General features: G+C 44.1%; 1 long non-coding RNA gene across 7 annotated transcripts; it reads right to left on the reverse strand.

Moving 5' to 3' along the window:
• Positions 1-688: 688 nt before the first annotated feature.
• LOC101787061 (uncharacterized) lies at positions 689-21,504 on the reverse strand. Of its 7 annotated transcripts, none has more exons than XR_010044786.1 (10): positions 21,309-21,504; positions 14,601-14,714; positions 12,962-13,083; positions 12,040-12,143; positions 11,503-11,648; positions 10,477-10,569; positions 5,266-5,409; positions 4,840-5,006; positions 2,801-2,908; positions 689-1,624 (listed from the first exon to the last, which is right to left on the reverse strand). It is a non-coding gene; the product is annotated as an uncharacterized LOC101787061 (long non-coding RNA). The 7 variants fall into 7 exon arrangements; XR_010044783.1 differs by having other exon boundaries at positions 4,840-5,044; positions 5,173-5,409; positions 11,503-11,620; positions 21,309-21,503; XR_010044781.1 differs by having other exon boundaries at positions 5,173-5,409; positions 21,309-21,503.
• Between the last annotated feature and the right edge of the window lie 210 nt (positions 21,505-21,714).

The raw sequence follows: 21,714 nt of genomic DNA on the forward strand, positions 1-21,714 counted from the left end.
AGACAGCGGGCACTGTGCCACAGGAAATGTCTGAGGAGGCGATTAGCTTTGAGACACCTCTGTTGTAGTCTTTTTGTACACAGGGCTAAGTTCGGGACCCCCCAAGACCCCTGAACCTGCAGGCTGCACCAAAGCCTATAACAGATTGGTGTTTTTTTTTTTATCCCTTTGTACAAATACCTATAAAAAAGAGATTACCAGTACCTAACATCACAGTAACCACAGCCATCTACCATAAAAAGCTATTTGAATGTGGTCACTGTTACTTGAATGAGTCCAGAAAAACATTAGTATTTTCAGACAGCAGCTGTCGATGGATAACCGAAACCAAGGGAAAGTGACAATGCAAAGGGAGAAGGACAGCTCTAGAAGCCGATTCTCAATCCGTCTCTGAAAGTCTTTCTAAACACAAACTGTTAAATCCTTGATATTATACGTTGTATAAGCAGACATTGAGAATCTGAAGAAAATTCAAATATTAAGTCAATAAAATGTTCATGATGCCCTCAAAATGCTAAATTTCTGGGGGAAGGGCTGTTTGTGAATGCCTGATGCGTGTGTGTGTGTGTGTGTGTGTAGACATGGGTCTATCTAAGCAGGTGAGCTCTTGCAAAGTCAATCAACTATACCAAGTGAACAAATGCTTGATAAGGCAAAAATAAAAAGAGAAATTCCAACTGCCAGCGACTGAGCATAACTGAAGTTTATTCTTGTTTAAGGGGGACTTTCCGACTCACGATGCTTTTCTTCACCAGGCCAGAGAGGGAAGAGCAGGAGGGCCCACAGAAAAGACACGCAGTGCAATATGGCTCCAAGCAAATATCGCAGTCCAGTTGTGTGTGCAAAGGGCAGATAACACACCAGGCCGTCTTCCCATATTCTACAGCCTCCGTCTCCATTTCCAGATGTGTCCAGCAATGGTGAAGCGAAGTCAGCTCACTCCAGGGAGGAGAGAAGTAAGGCCCTTACAATGTACCTATTACATGGTGGACTGTAATTCCCTTATATTTGCAAATGTCTCCTCGTTTAATATCATCCTTACACTGCCGTTGGGCTCTTTTTGCCTGCAGATGAAGAAACTGAAACCAGAAAGAAGCAGCAAGCCAGGCAAGATCTCATAGTCAGTACAGGTCAGACAGAGGCCAGGCCAAACAGAAGATGCCTTCTCTGATTCCACGCACTGCGGTCCTCTGGAGCCCTCGACTCCTAAGGTGAGCCATGGCCTTACCTTACCGCAGTCTCTCCAAGCTGGATTTCACTTTTCAGGTGGAGAAGGGCATCACCGGTGTCGTTATTAAGTGGGTACACAGTAGGCACAGCTTGTTGTTGCATCACAGCACACAAACATGGTGCCCTTTTCTGTATTTGACCCTCTCCAGCCACCTGACTGTGAAGAAGTCAGCTGATGCCAAGCTCTGGGCATTAATTCCTCCAACCAAAAATTGCTAATCTTTTCTAGAGTGAGCTAAGAGCACATGAATAGAAAGTGTACTAGTGAATGTGTTTTTAAGACCAAAGGTGCTATGATTATCAGTGGTATAGCAAATACCCTTTCATTTTGCAGGATAAATGCAGAGAAATGGCAGATTCTAGTTGTTCAAAAGGAAAATACAAAATCTTGATTCTGAAAAAAGAGAAAAAAAATCATTTTTCCTGTTATGTCAATAATGGCTATCAGTGTTTTTAATTTCAACAGACTGGTCTCAAGAACTCACTTTTCAGAGGTCCAGGGACCACTGAGAAGCCTACTCTTTTTTTTTTTTTCAAGAATGAATAACACAGATATGAGAATAGCGGGTCAAATGGGACCTCTAATCCTAGTTTTTTGAGAAACTTCCACACTGATTTCCACAGTGGCTGCACCAGTGTACAATCCCACCAACAGTGGAGAAGGACTCCTTTTTCCCCACAGCCCTTCCAGCATTTGTTGATTTCTTGATAATAGTAGTTTTTTAGAGTGAGATGAAATCTCAGTGTTGTTTTAATTTGCATCTCTCAAATGGACAGTAATGTGGACATTTTCCATATATTTGTTTGCCATTTGTATTTCTTCATCTGAGAAGTGTATATTCATCTAAGATGCCCAGAATCTTGGAAGATCCCAAATGCCCATCAACTGAAGAATGGACAAAAAAGATCTGATTTTTTTAAACACATGATAGAGTACTATTTAGCCATAGAAAAGAATAAATGAGACATTTCTGGACAAATAGATGCATCTCAAGAACATGCTCTTACGTGAAATAAATCAGGCACACATATGTAAACATTGCATTGTTTCCCTAGTGTGAGAAACTTAAAGAGTAAATAAGGACCAAAATGTACAAAATAGGGAGAAATTTTTAAGGAAAAAGAAAAAACTATAAAAGAGTAATAAAAGGGGGAAAAGCTTTATAAATAGAGAGGGGAAAGGGGGTTGAAGGAAGGGAAAGTGATTGCGGAAGAAAGGAATCACGATACATCACACAAAAGTACGAACTCCCCGTGATGAATATGATCATTATATATATATATATATCTAAATGGCACCAATAAAATTAATTAAATAAAATAATTAAAAATTTCTAATAAAAAGTCACAAAACCAAAACCCAAAGTACCCTCCACTCCGACAAAATACTTGTGTCTGCACCAGGCAGCCCAATTCCACTTAGCAGATACATTCAGGTACTGTCATAGGAATGGAAACACCTAGGACCAGAGAAGTTATTTTATAACTGTTCTCTTTTATTCACTTTTTCTCCAGATTCTAATTTTTCCCTAAACCACAAAGTGTTTGGCAAATTTCAGACGATCCTTACCCAAGGGGATAAAACTTAAATAAAGAGAAATCAGTTGCAGCTTCATTGCTCCTCTCTATCCACTCTGTTTTGTCAGAGAGACTTCTGGAGTTTGCATCGGTTGGGTTTCTGAATGAAGAAAGAGAGTCAGCCAGTCAGTCAGTCTGCTCTGTGTCTATCCTGGAGTGCATATGCCTAAAGTCTGCAGGATGGGATGGCAGACCAGAGGACTAGGGCAGAGCCCATGCTGCAGCGCAGGTCTGAAGGTAGAATGCTTTAGAATCCGTCTGTGTCAGGAAAGGTCAGTCTGCTCTATTATTTAAGACTGTAACTGATTAAACAAGGGCCATGTGCATGGAGGAAGGTATTTATTTCAAGTCCCCTAATATAAATGTTAATTTGCCCCCCTCACCTCCACAAAAAAGCATCTTCCTAGAAACATCCAGATTAATATTGAACCGAACATTTTGGGTACCTTAACTGTCTTGTTTATTTTCTTCTCATTTTAGAGAAAAAATACCTGATTGCAAAAATAAAGAAAGAAAAGGTTTATTCAGCTTACAGTGCAGGGTTGCATGGTTAAGGGGCAGCCATTCATGCCAACCACAAGCAACAAAACTGAAAGGGCCAAAGAGGGAAAAGCACATCTCCTTCCCTCCCCCATATTGTATGCTGGTTACCCACCCGTGGGCAGGTACAGCACTCACTCTGCCAATTCCAGCTCTAGACAACAAACCAATCACAAACACTAGGTTCAGCTGCCTACATGATTGCATTAGGTTTAGGGGGCCATCCAGACACAAACCGTAACACTGACCTCGCCAAACTGACAAACATACAAAATTATGAACATTATTCTTTAGAAGATTTAAAGTGACTAAGAGAAAATCCCCAAGTCCAAAAGCTGCTTTTGCATGGAGACAAATTGATATCTCAGGAGCTCATGGTGAACAGTTGAGGTGTAGGCCCATTGTTCCCAAGAAATGACAAAGATCTAGGTGACAAACAGCATAGGAGGCATCATGGAACAAAAAAACATGAAGACAGGCAAAACCACATTTCTTCAATGATCTCAGTGACACATTTTTATTTGAAATATATTTGCCATGAATCCCAAAATGCATGATCATTTATCAACAATGTGTTTCTTCTGCAGGATGAATGTTACTTTTTTTGATCAGTAAATCTGTAACTTAGGAACTACACAAACTGTTAACTTTCTGCCAAGTGTGATCTTTGTATCTTCACAAGGTCATGCTTACAAATCTTCCCCCACCTCACACTGTGGGTCAAATATTGACTGATCTACCCTACACATCCTACCTCTGTGAACTTTGTATTTGGCATTGTTAACCTTAAAGGTGTTATCCTCCCAGTTAAATATTGCCATCCCTGTTTTGCAGAGGAGTAAACTCAGTCACAAAAAGGTATAATGTGTTTTCTAGGAATGCGCAACTTATAGTGGCAAGTTTTGAATCCATGCCTTTCTGTGCTGCCCTCTATGCTCCAGGGTAGATTTACCTCTTTCAGAATCTTTTTAGAGGTTAATTCTTCTTTGATCTCTACATCTTTTTCTTCCCTTGCTTTTTAGAAGATAATCTTCTCTAGAGTTTAAAAAATTATTTTATTCAAAATTCACATTTAAAATTAGCGCACCTATAATCTCAGCCCTCAGGGGGCTGAGGCAGGAGGATTGCTGTGAGTTCAAGACCAGCCTGCACTACAGCGTGAGCTCAAGGCCAGCCTGAAATGCGTTGAGAGACCCTGTCTCAAAAAAAATAGAAAAAAATCACATTTAAAAATAAAGAGTCCGCTTTGGGGTATAAAAGGACAGTATGCTCTGTCCTTGGTTGTGGGTGCTAAATGTGAACAGGGATACAAATTCAGCAACCTGTGGGTTCAAGGCTACAGAGATCCTGAAGATATGGCACACATGGATAAAATAATACAAAATAGCAAAAGGGGAAATTTTTAAAAAACTGGAAGATGGAACAAATGAATGTAATCAGACTTACAGGACCATAGAACGGCTGTATTGGAAGAGCCCCATAGAAACTCACCTTCTTGGCACTGACACTGGCCATGTGGGCTGCACGGCCTGTCCACAGGTGTCCTCATCCAGCAGACCATAGGCTCGCCTCGGGCAGTGCAGGGCACCTTCGCTCCTCTACGTGCACTTGGAGAGTGAAGGGCATTGTTCTGCTCTGCTACATTTCATTCACAGGTGCTGTGAATCAAAAGCCTTCCTGGTCCACGCCACAGGGTCTGGGCAAACACGATGACCTCACCCTTAAATGTGCAGAGTGACCTCTCTTCCTTTCCTGAGCACACCCCTTGATCTTTCTGATCATCCCCTTCTCCCCTCCCCACCCATCCATGGAGGGTCCACTCACCTACAACACACTGGATAATGATGTTTATTACCCAGAATAAAAATATTGTTATTGATGATTACAATCAGGTTATCAGCAAATATGAATTCTCACATGTAGCCCAGGCCTTTCAACTGATTGTTAATATAAATGACAGTGTTCGCTCATCATGGTATCCATTTGGGGAAGAAACAATCAGCCAGGCGCATTGTTTCTCTCTGTAATATCTTTTTAATATTCAGTTCACTAGAAACCAATCTGCAACAAAAGAAAAAATATTAATGAGTGTAAGGATAAATTTAAGGGTATGGCAAACGGGAAGTTCCGAAGGTCTGTGGCAGCCCCTGGAAGACAGAGATGGAGGCTCAGCGGCTGCTCCTCTTCACCAGGAAACTCAGAAGGGGCCTTCAATTCGGGTAGAGCTGGCAATGGAGAACATCAGCTGCATCCCACTGTTGTCCACCTGGCCCCCAGTGGATGAGGCTATGACCCAGCTGGTTTAATCACTCTAACCCTGAACTCTCTATTTCTATGATCTCAGGGATTACAAACAGCACAGTTGCTGAAAAGCAATCTGTGAAAGAAAGCCAGACAAATTCTAATTCACAACTCCAGAAATGTATCTCAGCACCTGTCTATCTCAATGGCTAGACACTTTATCCCATTGCGGGGGTATTTTGGATCCAATATTTGTAGTCAATAAAGAGACTTTAAGATTATTATAAAAAGTAAGAAGGAGCCCATTGTACTATCCTCTAATGGGCTATTTGCCTTTGCTCTAAAGGAACACAGCAAATAATTTTGAAATTGTAGGCTAAATATTTTCTGTGGCAGCTCCTTATTTCTGCTATTACGATATAAAAGTAGCCAGATAATACAGCAAAAAGCATGTCTGTATTTGCAATAAAATTGCATCTGCAAAATGGATTTGGGCTGCAGACAATAAAATGTTGACCCCTTGCCCAAAATGTCATTATCTGTAGTATGAACTGTAGATCCTTAGCCACTCAAGACAGTCTTTACAAATAAGTGGATCTATAGACAAATAAATTGACAACTACTTCCTATTGTGTTCCTATGGCTATTTCTCATGCACATTAACCCTTCAAATACATCAACAAACTCTACCATAAGAAACTTTTGAAAGATGAAATTGCCTGACTTATTTGACCTTCTTTATATTCATCCACTTGTGCTTGCCTGTTTCAGTCCACAGTTGGCTAAATCCATTACTGTAGGTCTACGTGGTGGCAAAAACATCATGGCAGAAGGGCCGTCATGGCGGAAGGGCATGGAGGGAGCAGGGGAGGGGCTATGCAGAATGGCTTTCTCTTCCTGCTTTTGTTTTATTGTGCTTGAAGCCTATTGGATAATTCTAACCCATTTAAGGCAAGTCTCCTCCCTCAATTTGCTGTCACATGTGCCAATCATGTTTGGAAACACTCTCATAGACAGTTATTTTCCCATCCAATCAAGTTGGATACTCAAGATTAACCATAAAAACACACAAAAGACCCTGCCCTTGGGAGATGTAGCCTTGAGTGTGCTTATCAGCAGGCCCTGGAAGACTCTCAAAACAAGAGGGGTTTTGCTCAAATTTGTTAACCCTTTAAGGACTGCCTTACAAGGACTAGAACTGGAGTCTGGGAAGGATGATAGATCCAGCAGGTGGACAGAGGCCTGGGAGTATCTTAACAGGCTGAAGTCTCACTGAGAAACAGCCTTGTGCCAAAATGAGGAGGGCATATTAAATAAAAGAAGAGACCAAGTCTCAATCTTGGTTTTTGGTTTGTCACTTTGTTGCTGTGGTAGTTCTAGAAATTGTTTCACTTTCCTGATTCTCCTCTGCAAAACTGATTTCCTTGGTTGCAAAGTGAAGAGATTTGTTGAGAAAACCTCTGAGGATCTGTTGTTTTGTTGTTATGGTTTCAACTCTTCCAGCCCTAGGATTCTGTTTTCTATCTCAAAGAAGAAAGAGAAGGTGGAGCCAAATTCACAGGATGAAAACACACGCAGAAAGGAGGACTTGACTTCTGACTTGGAATCGCATGAAAGTGAAGGTGGCTAGGCTGTGTTTCTAAATTCAGATGTGCAGGGCTCAAGCTCCCAGGAGGACAGGCGAGCAGCAGCGCGCTATGAGCACCCCTCACCAGACTCGGGATCAGAGAGGTACAAGTCCTACACTGAACCCTAGTTCCACATTTGTCCCTCGTGAGACCTTGCACAACTGGTCTGCTCTTCGTCTTGGACTCAGTTCCCCAGTGCATGTTTGGAGAGCACGAGGTTCTTAGGAAGCTTTGTAAACCATTACAATAAGTAGAAAACAGTTAGGTTCACATCACTACCGCCATTGCTGTGGCTACTCTACGTAAGTATCAAGGGCAGAACACAATTACACGGTAAACATTAAGCGCTTAATACAACTGGCAAAGCCTTTGAAGAATCAGCAGTTTGTTTCTCAGTGCTGCTCATGTAGCAGAGCTTTCTCCTCTGCAAAGTGGGAAAGCTTAGACCCCTGTGACTCAGAAACATTTGGAGAAAATGATTTGTAGTGTCTCAAACACTATTAAATGTGCTTGACATATCATTATACTTAAAAATGACAGCGATGATGCTACTAATAGAACATGCCTCACATTGGAACAGGGAGACAATCTCAATTTCTGCAGAGAAAATATGGTAGAAATGGCAGGGCAGTCTGTCCTGCCAAGGGGGAGGGAGAAATTGGCCTTGAATCCAAAAGTTTGCATGGAGCTTTTTTTTTAAAGTCTTCACTTTCTTGAAAATTTTTCCAACTGAATTTCCTTTCAAAGGAGAACTGAATGATTCCTTCATTTCAGTTAGTCCCGAGCTTCATAAATACCATCTCTCTGCACAGTATATTATGCACATCATTTATTCAGGAGATATCATAATATATTCAGGGCTGCTCTTAGGGAGAGAAATTTCAATATTAGATAAAAATAGAGAGATGGCAACGGTAACTGTGTTTGTCTGGTACACAGAGTAAATAGGATTGTTAGCAATTGCTAAAGGCTTCAGGAAAAGATAGGGAAACAAAGATAGCTCGTGCCAGACTGGGAGCCAAGCCTTTGCAGAGGTTCAAGGCGGCTTGATTACCTTCTGCCACCGTGTGCTTCTGAGCAGGCGTGGAGACGAGCAACTCCTTTCTTATATCCCCTCCGAAGAATGGCTGAATGTTATCCTAATTGGAAATCTGCTCAGATTTGGAAATAGGCTGGCTCTTCTTCTCTCTCCATTCCTCTATATGTGTGTGTGTGTGTGTGTGTGTGTGTGTGTGTGTGTGTGTGTCTCCCCTGTTCAATGTCACAGAGAGTCACAGAGCTAGGGGTCATGTCTGAGTCCCTATCATGAAGCTGGCCTGGCTTGGGCTCTTTCTGCCTCTCTGAACATGAGTCCTTCCCTAGACTGCCCCTGGCCTCTGGCTCAAGTCATCGCTAGACCTATAGGACCACTGACAAGGTCCAAGCCTTGGGTCTGTACGACCATGGAACTCATCTGATCTTCACAACATCCTGAAGGGTTCCTGGAACTTAAATGACTGGCCCAAGGTGACTTCTGGGAAGCAGCCGAGCCAGAGACCCACTTTGACTCACAGCACCCAAAACAGTACTGGCAGGTATGACTTCACCTCCATCAGGGCATGCAGTGGTCCAGCGACACACATGCATGCCCGATGATGCCCACAGCACAAAACAGCGATGGGACACTTGTCCTCTCTCATCACCAGGAGCCCTGAGGCTCAGGAGAAAAGAAGGGGCCAGAGGAGCAGACAACTAGAGAAAGAGGAAGTCAGAACAGACAAAGACACTCCACCCTGCGGATCCCACACAAAGGGAGCCACTGGGCCAGGGGCAGAGTGTAGTGGACTCCGAGGGGTGGCCGCTGTGTGTAGAGCAGGTATCCAGACATCACCTAATCGGCGATGGAGAGGCACAGAGGGAAAGACACTACGCAGTGGCCGCCTTCAAATCCAGGGCAAGAGCCGAGGATGACCTCCCTCGAGGGAAGGGAAAAGCAAGGGCAGGATCCCAACAACCCTGGTTCTCCATTTGGCTTTGTTCATATGAAAGCCAGTGTGCTTGCAATGACTCTGAACATTCTGGCCAAGGGACCAGGCTCCTGGACCATCACACAGTGAAGCAGGCTCATCTGTAATCACCATACCCAACCCTGAAGAAGGCCTCACCCTGGCAGCAGATTCCTGTCTTCATTCTCTGCTGGGTGCCGGACACGTGGACTCATCTAAACTCCTGTAACCAACTCCCCTCCCATCCCTGGTCCTCAGCTCTGTGGCCCCGGTAGACCCCGTGTGCATTTCCCCGAGCATCGCCCCGTCGTCCTCCATCGCTCATCCTTGCTCCTGTGCACGAGGATGGGCTGGGGCCGCATGGGAACGTCAGCCGCCTAGGGACTCAAACTGGCTCCACCAGGCATTGTGTTTGCCTCATTAAAACCCTGCTTGTTTCTGAGCCCACTGGTAATAGTTTCTGTGTTGTTTTCTCAAGCACTCTGACTGGGTGTTAGTGGGGGGCTCAGTTTGAGTCTGCTGTATGACGAGAAGGAAATTACAGATGTGGGAAGAGGCTTTCATCCTCCTTTCTCTGCTCTGCTCACCCACCTTCAGGATGCAGCTCCGCACTGAAGAATGGCAGGTGCCCACCAGCGCCTCCCTCCCGGGGCGCCCTCTCCTGCAGTGCAGAGATGCCTTTCCACCCACACTCCTACAGCTTAGCCCCTGTTGCTTCCGTGATGCCGGCTTCCTAATTCCCACAGATGGATGAGAAAGCTCAAGTTCAGATTCATTACCAAGGAGAAGCACAGAAATAGGTAAAAAAGTCAATCGACAGAATTTCAGAAAAGCACCTATCATTTTAGTGTTCATGGCTAAGCCCAGTGATGGAAAACTCAAATGATGATTGGTGAAGAGAACCCCTCGGGGCTTAGAAATCCCTGAATATGAGACAGGGACCCTCAGATGTGGGTTAAATTTAAATCAGGATTTTTTTTTTTTTTTGAGACAGGGTTTAGCTGTGAATTGCTGTTGGGAAAATAAAAGAAATTGTGGCTGGAAATGTCTTTCATTGTTTTTTTCTTTTTTTGATGGTGATGATGGTGGTGGTTGTACCAGAGATTGCTGAAGCCAGAACCTTCCCACTGAAATACAGCCCCAGCCAGTTATTTGAGTTAGGATGTCACGAAATTGTTAAGTTGCCCAGGGTGAATTTGCCATCCTCCTGCCTCAGCCTCCAGAGTGCTGGGATCATAATGGTCTTTTAATTCCCATTTTAGTGTGTGGATTACCTGGAAAGGCCCTCCCCTAGGACCTCGGTTCTGCTTTCTTTTTCCTTCTCCTCTGGTCTGATCCTCTGCCTTCTTGCCTTTGTATGAAATATCCTGTATAGGGAGATTAAAAGGTTGGTGTGGATTTGGATTTTCCTTTTCTCCACTTTTACTTGCTTTTATTTTTTTTTTTCCTGTGAGTCTGCAAAAGTTTCTCGAACTCTGAGAGATTCAGTTTCTTCCTGCGTGAAAGGAAGGATTAGTCTAAACTGTGTTAGGATTCTAAATCTCCGACTTCCTGTGCCTTGTACTGTCACGAAGCTCAAAGGATAGAAGTCACCCAGAGGTCCTGCACACACAGAGCAGAGCCCGGCCTAGCTGGGACCCTCCGTCGGCGTTCCCAGGTAGACTTGGGCTGGGCGTCTCACTTAGAACACTCAGCGCAGTGCAGAAGCTCACTTGAGCATGTGAACCCAGCTGGCACTCTGCCCTAGATGGAGGCTCCAAGCTACACTGGCCTCAGCCTGGCATCCTCAGGAGAGGTCCTGGTCCTCCCGGACACACAAAATGCTGCCTTCATCCCGCTATGAAATGCTGCTTCCTGGCTCCTCCTCACTAGGAGAAGAGCATGGGGTGGATTTTCAAACAATGGAAGGGAAAAGAGAGACGGGAAAGGCAGGAAGACAAAGGCAGGAGGAAGGAAGAGAAGAGGAGCCAGGGCCAGGAACAAGCAGGTGGAAGGGAGGGAGGCCGGAAACCCACAGAGAGACAAAGGGAAGCCGAAACAAATCAGAGACAGAGAGAGAGAGAGAGAGACAGAGAGAGAGAGAGAGAGACAGAGACAGAGACAGAGACAGACAGAGACAGAGACAGAGACAGAGACAGAGACAGAGACAGAGACAGTCAGAGAATGAGCAAGCTCAGCGAGCCACAAGGGGAGCTCAACTGCTTGGCTGTCCCCAGCGTGTGACTTCTTTTAGGTTAGAGCAGAACTCCTTCCACATTTTCAGGACAAGACACCACCCTGTCCCAGAGGGCAACTGCTACCTTCAGGCACTGGAGATCATTTTCCTGAAGCTGCTTGAGAGGTTAGTCCAGAACCGGGCCCGCCTGATTCCAGCATCCAGGCCTGGCCCAGGCTGCTCTGCTGTCTCCACGCTTCACTCTGTTCTCACCCAAAGACAGAAACACAGCTGGAATCCAAAGCGCAGAAGTGGATTCAGACACGAGGGAAATCGATTTTCCCGCTGAAGCACACCGACCGTCCAGCTTAGGGCCCAGGACACAGATAGCCCTTGAATGGGGAATTTTTTATATTCCAAGCTAGCAAGAGTAGCATGTGGTGGAACATCACATCCATGAGGCACCGAGGTTGCCGCTGTCACCACAGCACCCTCTGCAATCCCATAGTTCATTGCTCAGCCACTAGTGCACAGGTCACCAGAGCACAAGAGTCCTGGGACCACATAAACCAGAACCAGGGCAAGCTCCTGTCCTCTAGATGCTTCCCAGGCAGGGAAAGACCTCGTATATACTTAAGTAGCCCTAAAAGATTTTTTTTAAAGGATGGAAAAGGGAACTCACCAGAAGTCTACATGGATTGGCAGGTCTACCTTCAGGTCTGCCTGGTCTCTTTAACACACTGGGTTTGGCATCAGGTCAGTCTTTCTGAGTCTCAGTTTTGTGATCTAGAAAATGGGTCAAATGCAGAGACACCCACATGCTGTGCAGAGAGGATGTGATCATGTAGTGTGTTTATTGTGCCAGCATGTCACCAAGTGCCCCATGTATGCACAAGTCCCCACTGGGCACCCCACCTGGCATCTTTTGCCAGTTCAAGCTGCTGGTTCCTATCTCATCTATACATTTTCTCTCCTCTCATCCTTAAGAAGTTAGTAAGTGGGACAAAGAACTGGAAAAGAAAAACAAATTAGGATGCAGAGATTTCTGAACACACATCTTTCCAAGGCGTGCAGCCCGACACGGGTAAGCTGACAGGGCCCTGCACCCTGGTACAGTATGCTCTGTGCTGAGTGCTTCTAAACAAATGGCAAGCAGGAGGCGAGGCCCCGAGGTGCAGGCCAACCGCATGCAGGGGTGTCCAGGTTCAGATGTGGACACAGAGTTCATCTCAGTCAGATCGTGCAGGGTTGGGAACCCAGCCCGGGAGTCCTTTGCCTCAGCCCCGTTGTCTCCTGCTCCCTGCCCAGCAGAGGCATCCACAGCTCCCGGCTCCCGTCCAGCTTTCTTGCATTTGGCTAGAGCACTGGACAGCGCACTCTCTCCTGATCAACTTAATAAACTCAACTCATAATTCCTCTGGGCACACCACAAAGCCAGGAGCGGCTCCCCCCGCCAAAAACATCTTCCATGAAACGGGTCATAAAAATCCCCTCTTCTTCTTATCCTCCATGCCATCGTTAAGGAGGAGAAGGGATGACAAAGTGAGAGGAAAAATGCTACGATTCTTTTATGTGAAGATTACATTTAAAAATAACCGACTAACCGTCTGCACTTTTCGGGGGCCTGACGTCTCGAAACGCATTTAGATTGATGCAGGCTGGGGCTGAAGTTCCGTGCCGAGTAAACAGTCAAATGCTCTTAATAGGAATTGCAGTTTCTCGACATCTGTTAGGGAAAGTGGAATGGCGGAACAACAATTTAGAGTGAGATTGGTTTTGTTAAATGCATTTAAATTCCAAGATTAGTGGTGTTCTTTCTTTTTCAATTAGCATTCACTTGGAGAAAGGTTACAGATGAAAGGGCCCAGGAAGACGCTGGCGCTCTCTCTCCCTCTCCGACAGGGCACTGGAAGCCTAGGAAAGCTAAGACAGGAGAAAGCACAGACCTGGAGAAGCTTAGCACCCAGCCAGGTTGAGACTGCAACTCCTGAAAAGAAAGCCTTCAGAATAAAGAAAGAAAATGCAAATAAAATGAAGGCAAGTCCATATTGGATGATCCTGTCCTCTCGGCAGAAAAATCGTAAATTGCTTTTGAGAAAATACAGAGATTTGTATTTTCAAAGCCAGTTACTAAGCAAAAATCTGGGCTATGTTTTCCAATCCTTGCCATGACTGAGAGCATAAAGAGCTGTAAGTAGCTCTGATTTTTTTTTTAATCCTTTTGATAGAAACATAAACAGAGGCGAAAAATGTAGGGAATGTTTCACCTGTTTTACTGCCATTAAATAAACCTCATCTGCTACCAAGCTGTTTTGGGTGGCATTTGTTAAATAAATACATTTTGTGGAAAGCTGGAATCTAACGAACACAGACATGAAACCAATGTTCTCAGATAAATTCAGTTTCGCAGCACCCTCACCCCTGCCCCGAGGGGACAGCGAGGTGGCAAATTCAGATTTATACCTTCACATCCGAGTTTTCTTCTCGACTTATGCAGTGCCAGCCCTAAGGGCATGGCATTGTTACCGGGGTTTCTTTTAATTTTTCTTTTCTCTCTGCCCCATCTTCTCACTCCCCTCTTTCTCCGCCTTGTTCCTTCTTTTCCCCCTCTCTCCACAAGGTATCTTTATTGCCTCCCCCTTTTTTGAAAAATTAGAGACAAATCCACCTTTTATACTTCTCCATGACTCTGCTCAGTGTACATATTTTGGGTGCACTTGCAACCTTTAAACCACAGTTCAGTCACCACGATTATCCAAAATATGCACATGAAGAATTTGCTGGGGGTAACGTCAGCATTGCTGTTTACGTTTCTAATCCAAAAGCTAATAAATTAATTTTTAAATGTCTGTCATGATTGTTTCCTGTGGGCACTTTGAAAGGCACCACAGTGGATCACTGTCTTGATGATTTCCTGCGTGTAAGACGTCAGTAATTTTGTAGAAACTGTCATTGTAGAAAATAAGGCAGTTTTGAATCTAGGGCACTGTGCCCTAGCTGCAGGACAAGGTGGAGGTCTTCCCAGTCCCAGAAAGCAGATGGGCAACCCACACGTAACCCAGCAGCATGCAGTTCTAGATCTTTCTGCATCCATCCTAGGGCCACCTGGGCGCCTCCACAGGCAGGGCTCTGCTGCATTCTTGGTGGGCTTCCTTTGAGAAATTTCCTTCCCTGGTCCCTTTCAATTATCTGTCAATTTTCAAAATGCAAATAGAAACACGCCGACATCACTTTGGTACTCACCAACTGATTCTCTCCAAGCACCCAGACCGTAAGTGCGTGTAGCTCAATATGCTCCCTTCCCTTTTTTAAGTGGAATTAATATTACTGAGCAGATTTTGGTCAGCTTCCAGGAACCTAGTGTGTGGAGAGGCAGGATTTTATTTTAGAAGCACAAGTTGGTTTGAAAAATGTGAACTTCGCCCAGCTCTTTCTTTGTCCCATCTTTCTTGCTAGACATTTATTTTTCAAAAAAAAGGTCTTAATCTATACACACACACACACACAATTTAAGCCAATGCATGAGTACTATTTAGAATACTTTTAAAATTCTTTTATATGAATGTAAAAAGAAAGAAGGAAAAAGTATAAAAAGGAAAAAAAATGGCCTATAATTTCAGCATCAGAGAATTGTCAGTAATAAACACTCGGGCACGAGCTCTCGGCATCTTCTATGCCTATATGGTTTATAGAGTTTAATTCACAATATTTGGAGAGTTTAAGTTCTGCATTTTCCCTTTCACTTGTCAATAAGCATTTTCTTGGTATCATTAACATTTCTTTATGAATGTAACCTAATACACACCTACAGCATTTGACCTAATCATTCTCCTATTTGGAGCATTTTGTATTTTCCTGTTTCTTTTCTTCATGATTGTAGGTAACGCTTAAATAAAACAATCCATGGGAAATAGCTCTCTGTGCTGGATTACTTGCTTAGAATAGATTCCTGGAAATAGAATTACTAGGTCAGAGGGTGCTAACATATTTAATGTTCCTGATCTACGCTGGCAAATTGCCCTTCATAAAAATCCCACAATTTAGCCTCCTGCATGTAACACATAGGAAGATCTCTCCTGCTCTGAGATCTTTATTTTTAATTCTCTGTAAATTCAAATGATAGGAAAAATTGTAACTTTTGCCTAAAATCTTTTGTTAAAACATACCCTGAGCAATAGATTCATTTTTCTAATATACTTTAATTCACAGAGAAATAGAAAAGCTTCTGTCCAGGATGATTCTGACCTCTAAATGCTTTACAACCCCGGATTCCATATATGTAACCGAGTGTTTTGTTAGAAAATCCATCACGTTCTGAATGTACTAGAAGAGTTGTCCCAGTCCGGGAAATACTTCGCTAAAACAGGGGTGATGTTAATATATTGCACACGCTTTAAGGCAGCTCTCAGCTGATGGAGAGTGGGGTTCTGAAGACCTCACATTCCTGGGCTTGGTGCCATGTTATAGGGCAGTGGACTCGCTCTGGGTACCTGGGCAGCAGCTGGGAGATCAGAGAGAAAGATATCTGAGAACCTGCCTTAGACTGTCTCTTTGGAATTTAGTGGCAGGGAGGAATCTGTGGAAAGCTCCTCCAAAAACAGGGCAGGAAGAGAAAATATAAGGAAAACCTCATCATGCAAAAGAACTTGCTAAAGACAACCCAAATGTCACCGAAAAGCACCTTTGTGCTCTCCTAGCATGGGGAGGTACCAGAAGAAAAGACACAGCTGACACACACTGCTTGTGTTTCCCCTGGAAAGGTCTCAGGTAATCCAGTTGATGTTCTTCCCTGAAGTTTTCTGTTGGACTTTGGAATCTTCCTCAGAGTCCCAGCCTACAACAAATCTTTACAGATCTCCAAATAGTTCTAATGACTGGGGGGGGGGGGTGTGAAAAGCAGAGAAGTCCAGTCACCCTTAGAACATACTCAGCAAGCACAGGCCCTGCAAGTGTCCATCTGTGACCCTAATCATGGATACTTTATCAAAAGTTCCCAGCAGTTGGAAAGGCGTCACTGCAGCACCACTGATTATTCAAAATCAAAACAGGCAAAACCAGCAAGTAAGAAAAGAAAAGAAATCCAAGAACCACCAACTCAAGGAAGCTTGCTCCACCCCCCAAATCCTCAATTCCCCAAACTGTCAGATTTTGTAGGGCGGAGCACGCCCTTCTGTGGGAATGGCATTTTTCACTGCAAAATATTCCTTCCCGTGATCAGTTCCCGCTTAATGAAGTGTTCCCTAAATTAAATCTACCCTTTCCGAAAGGTTACTCCCCAAACAAAATGAACAAGAAAATGCCTCTAGTCCATATAAATGTCATCCTGCCCTCCAGTAAATCTATTTTAATCACTATTTTTAAGGAAGCGACCTGATTGAATAGGAGAGAAACTCAATTACCCTGTGTAAGAACGCAGCTGTCAGAAGAGCGGTCACAAACAGTGTCTTCCCCTCCAGAGACTCGAGGCATACTTTGTTCTACAAACGATTTGTCCTTTCCTTTTTTTACTATCCGGAGAACCTGGTCCCACTGGAAACACGAAGAAAAGGATGCTGGTATTGGCAGCTCCTAGCAGGCCAGGGTTCTTCCGGAGACATCCTCTAGCTGACTGCCTACCACAGGATTCTCAGAAAACTGTTCCTCCTCAGTGTAGAGATAAAACAGGAGCCCCAGGGCACTGGGCCATCTTCAATGGGACAGCCTTGGGCCAGAAAGGGAGAGGGAAGATGCGCCCCAATCCAAGGTGCCCCTGCCCAAGGCCCTTTTGCCTTGTTTTCCCTGAGTTCTAGAAGCCCATTTAAAAGAAACAGCGTGAGGATGATTCTGTCCATTGGCTCTTCTTACAAAAGGTGCTCCCCCTCATGCTCAGAGGTAGGTCCTTTAGCAGGGCTTCCGGGCCTGCGGGCTGCTGCTGCCTGGGAGGCAAATGGAACCTAGCATGCAGGTCTGTTAATGCCAGATTTATCGGCCCTTATAGGACAACCAGAGAGGGCTGTAAATGACCGCTCAGACAATGGAGTTGGAGGGGAGTAAAGGGAGCCCCGATGCTATTCCCACAAGGGGACGCGTGTTGGCCGCTTGTCTGCAGAGGCATTGGTATGCTTTGCAGAGCTAATGTGCAGAGGCAGGCCTCGGTGCTTATGTTTTTTGGAATTAAGTTGCATGACTGTGCCTTGCTCTCTAAAATGTGTAAATGTGTAAATTATGCTAAAACAGATTGCCAGTGCAAGTTGAAGAAATGGAAAATATGGTGCACTCTCAAGGCAAGAGTGCAAGGGCAAGGGCGTGGCCTACCACCTGGTGCCCAGGCAGCCCCCAGCTCTCCACCCTGGGGGCCCCGGAAGGGGCAGGAAGAAGGGGCGGGGAGATGGACAGAGGCTGCACGGCCTTTTCAAAGCTCCATCGCCAGCCAGGCACAATCTCTTCTAGTGACACAGAAGAGGTTATGTAAACTGTGCACGTTTTACCCGTTTTGTTTCCAAGTCAGATTTCATTTCCCCCGTTCGCCATATCTGAACAGAAATTCCACAGTAACATGCCAAACCTTGATCCTAATGATTCTCGAGAGGAGAAGGAGCAGAGCATGGTGGCATCCACCTGTAATCCCAGCACTTGGGAGGCTGAGACAGGAGGATCACTGAGAGTTTGTAACCAGCCTGGGCTACACAAAGTGAACTCAGGGCCAGCCTGAACTGTATAGTGAGACCCTGTCTCAAAAAGACAAATAATAATAATAATCCCTACATATGTCAACTCCATAACTACCACAGTTTCTCTGAGTGTACCATGCATTTGCAAATACAGCTGTGTCATCATGCCACTTGCCGTAGTATTGCTCAGGTCATCATCATGGAAGGCCAGCCTCATCTCTGTGTCATGAAACCCTAAGACAACCCCTGATTTCAAGGCAATGGAAGCAGGCTGTGCACTCCTCCTAAACTGAGAAGCAAGAGGGAATTTTGCAGCCTAAGACTCTCGTGAAATGAAGAAATCGTAGGAAAACTGTGTTGATCTCATAATGATTTTGTGACTTACCAGGACCAAACCTTTTTCTGTTAGTGATGAGGAATTTGCTTGAACACCCTCAGGGACTCATTCCCACACTCCATAAGTCAAAACACTACGGCTGTCCAGTTATTTCCCAGAGCACACAGCGAGAGTCGGTTAAATACATCCCATCTGACTCCTTCCTCTCTGTTCTCCATTGTTTGGAGCATCAACAAGATAATTTCACAAATTGAGGCCGAACTACTACAGTTTCCAAAAGCACTTCAAGAAAGGACTCTAGCTTTATAAATGAAATAGATAATGAACCCTGCAAGTTTTCCTAAGGTCACAAGTTGTACCTTGGAAAGGAAGAAATTTAGAGACACGTTTAAAAGTGGATGTTTCCAACATAGTCGAGTGGTAGATGCTTGTTTCTTCACTAACTCAGTCACACGGGAGACCAAGTTCATCGGGAGGCGGGACGAAGGCGGAAGCATCAATGTCTAGTTGTAAGACACAGATTTCAGGTGGCATTAGGGTCCGATCACTCCAGACTTGAGATTTGTATTTTCTTGTTTCCCTCTCCCTTCCTTTTCTGTTACTCCTGTTTCCTTTCCTCGGCCATGATGAGAAAGAGATGGAGCGGGATACTGACCGGCAGTGTCCTGAAGATATTTTCCCACTATTTTAACCCTGAAAGCTGTCTGTCTTGCAGAGCAGAAATAGAGTTTTAAAATGAACCAGCACTTCCAGTTTAATTGTTAAACTACTTGGGGCTTCCAAAGGAAGAGCCTAAAAGCCGGCTTGTGTTGGTGACGGCTCTGATGTGCTCCCAGCTTGAACCTGGGTGACCCATGTATCTTTCACAGATTTTATGTGAACAAGGCCTGGCATTGCATTTCTGTTCACATGCAAGTTTCCTGGTTTGCAAAGGATCCTCCAAGCTAAGCTAGAGAAGCCCCAGGGCAAGTCAGTAGAAGAGACCCAGAATTTCTGAGGAAACAGGAGTGCCTCTCCCAGCTGGGGATTTATGAACAGGTCTTGGGATTTCTGGTGTTTCGAGATGCTGAAAATTATCTAGGCACCTTCAAAGGGCCTCCAAGTGATCTGACCATATGTTATTCTCACTTACACATAAATGCAATGATTATATGAAAATAATTTGTCTTCACATCTGTGGAACGGCTATCCGGTGAGTCTCCTGAGATCAGACCACACTTCTTTATCCTGATTCCTTTACAGATTTTTTACATTCCCGTCACATTGCCTGTCACTTCCTTGGTATTTAACAAATATTAGCTAAATAAAAGAATGAAGCCTGAAAATCAATCAAGTAGAAAGAGACTGTCTTTTGTTTGGTTTGTTTTGTTTTAATAGCACTCAGGCGCTTTGGGCCACTGATGGTTTGAAATGCTTCTCTACTGTGCTATTTTTCAAGTGATTTTTTATATCTGCAAGCCCTTAATATGGTTTAGTTCCTTCAGCTTTCGATTTAAATATCCAAATGAAGTCTGGAGATATAACACGAAAATTAATATCTTTACTGAGAGATGTGACCTGTGCTTCTCCTAGTGTTTTCTTTTGATTGAAGGTAGGTAACTGTAAATAACACTGGGAGGTGTTTTTTTAAAGCTCGGGAGCACATACTGTGTGGCAGATGTCACCCTGAGCATTTTCATGCATTTCATTTAATCATCCCAGCTCTGCACATTATGTCAACCTCCTTCCACCCCCTGACGTCTCACTTCGGAAGGGAGGACCACGTCCAAGGTCACCGAGGCGGTGGCGGAACTGGAATTTGAGTCCATGTCTGCCATTCATGGCAACTGCATATAAATATAAAACTGAAATATTCTTTTAAAAATAACTCAAGATTCTTGAGGATCAATCATGAGTGCTCCGTATTTACCCAGACGCTCTGTCAAAGAATGCCATTTATCAAGAAACTACTTCACAAGAACTTTAACAATTTAGTTTCACAAGTGATTGATTTCAGAGTTGACTCTCATTAGATTCTTGCAAGCTATGTTTAGCAAAATGGATTATGTAATCCATTTTTCGAACTGAATTTTTATTATCAAATATATTTTCTAGTCAACTAGTCATGATTGAACTTTTTGATGTCTTCAACTTCAAAACTACATCTTACATAATTTTAAAATCCGGCACTAAAAAATATGCTGAGAAACATAAATTAGCATACCGAGAGAGGAAGAATGACATGTATTATCTGAGTTTTCTCTGGAAGAAAGAAGAAACCTAGGGACCGAGATGCAGCATTCACTGCTTAGAGATACATGACCATGAGGAGTAAGTTGCTCTCTTTGAACCTCAGTTTTCTCCTCTGTAAGTTGGGGATTTAAAACACTCACTGATTTTCAAATTACTATAAGGAAGAGAAAATGGATTTCGTAAAAACCTTTATGAAATTCTAAATCACACACCCTCTGGAGAGAATCCATTCTGCCATCAAGTGGGCGGCCACAGGTCCAGTTTTCACCAGGAAAGCAAACACCAGCAATTGCTCGAAAATCAATTTACCTGTGCCAATAATTTGGAAGAACCCGATCAAAAATGATGGGACCGTGACTCCATCTTTTGTTAGGAACCCATTGTTCTCAATGACAGAATCTAGCAGGTTCACTCTTAACCCTGAAAAGTTAGACCCCTCAGTGAATGTATTAGAGTTATTAGCATTATCATCATTACCTTATAGAGATTAAGAGCATCGTCATTATATTCTCATTCCGTCCCCTGTTTAAAATCCAGTCTACACGGGCGAGAGCCCCACGATGCCTCTGCGGCAGTCGGTCGTGTGCTCCTATCCTGGCCCCTTTCCAGCTAGGGTAATTGCATTCTGTTCACCAAAAACTCCCTGCAGTGTTCCCGGGAGAAGTTCTCCCTCGTTTCCTGCTCAAAGCCAGCTGTGCTGTGGGACAGCAAAACAGCTGCCGCATTGCTTACCCCGAGGTGGCACAGGTTCCGTGAAGGGTTGAGTATTCTTACAACCAGGACTTCGCAGAAAATCGGCGAGCATTCAGGCATTTTCTTGCCGGAAAAAAGAAAGACAGAATGCAAAACAAAGACAGCTTTCTGAATAATACTTAGCAGTGGGTGCTATAATTTGGAGTCGGGGTGGGGGAATGTGGCTTTATGTTTGCATATTTTCAAAGTAAAAAAAGCTCAACCATTACATAAGCTCGTGAACCTCCAGCTGCCACCTCTCCAATCAGAAAACTAACTATTTTGTTTTAACTGTTCATGCTTAAAGATGACCTATTATACCTTCTAATTAGCAACTGAGTTTCTCGTAAGACTTTTCAGTCAGAGCTAAAGTCGTTAGAAAACCCGGACCTCTTTCTGCACTATG

Source organism: Cavia porcellus, unplaced genomic scaffold, assembly GCF_034190915.1.
Source record: "Cavia porcellus strain 051 isolate PalLab524CR breed Dunkin Hartley unplaced genomic scaffold, mCavPor4.1 scaffold_31, whole genome shotgun sequence".
Classification (NCBI taxonomy): Eukaryota; Metazoa; Chordata; class Mammalia; order Rodentia; family Caviidae; genus Cavia; species Cavia porcellus.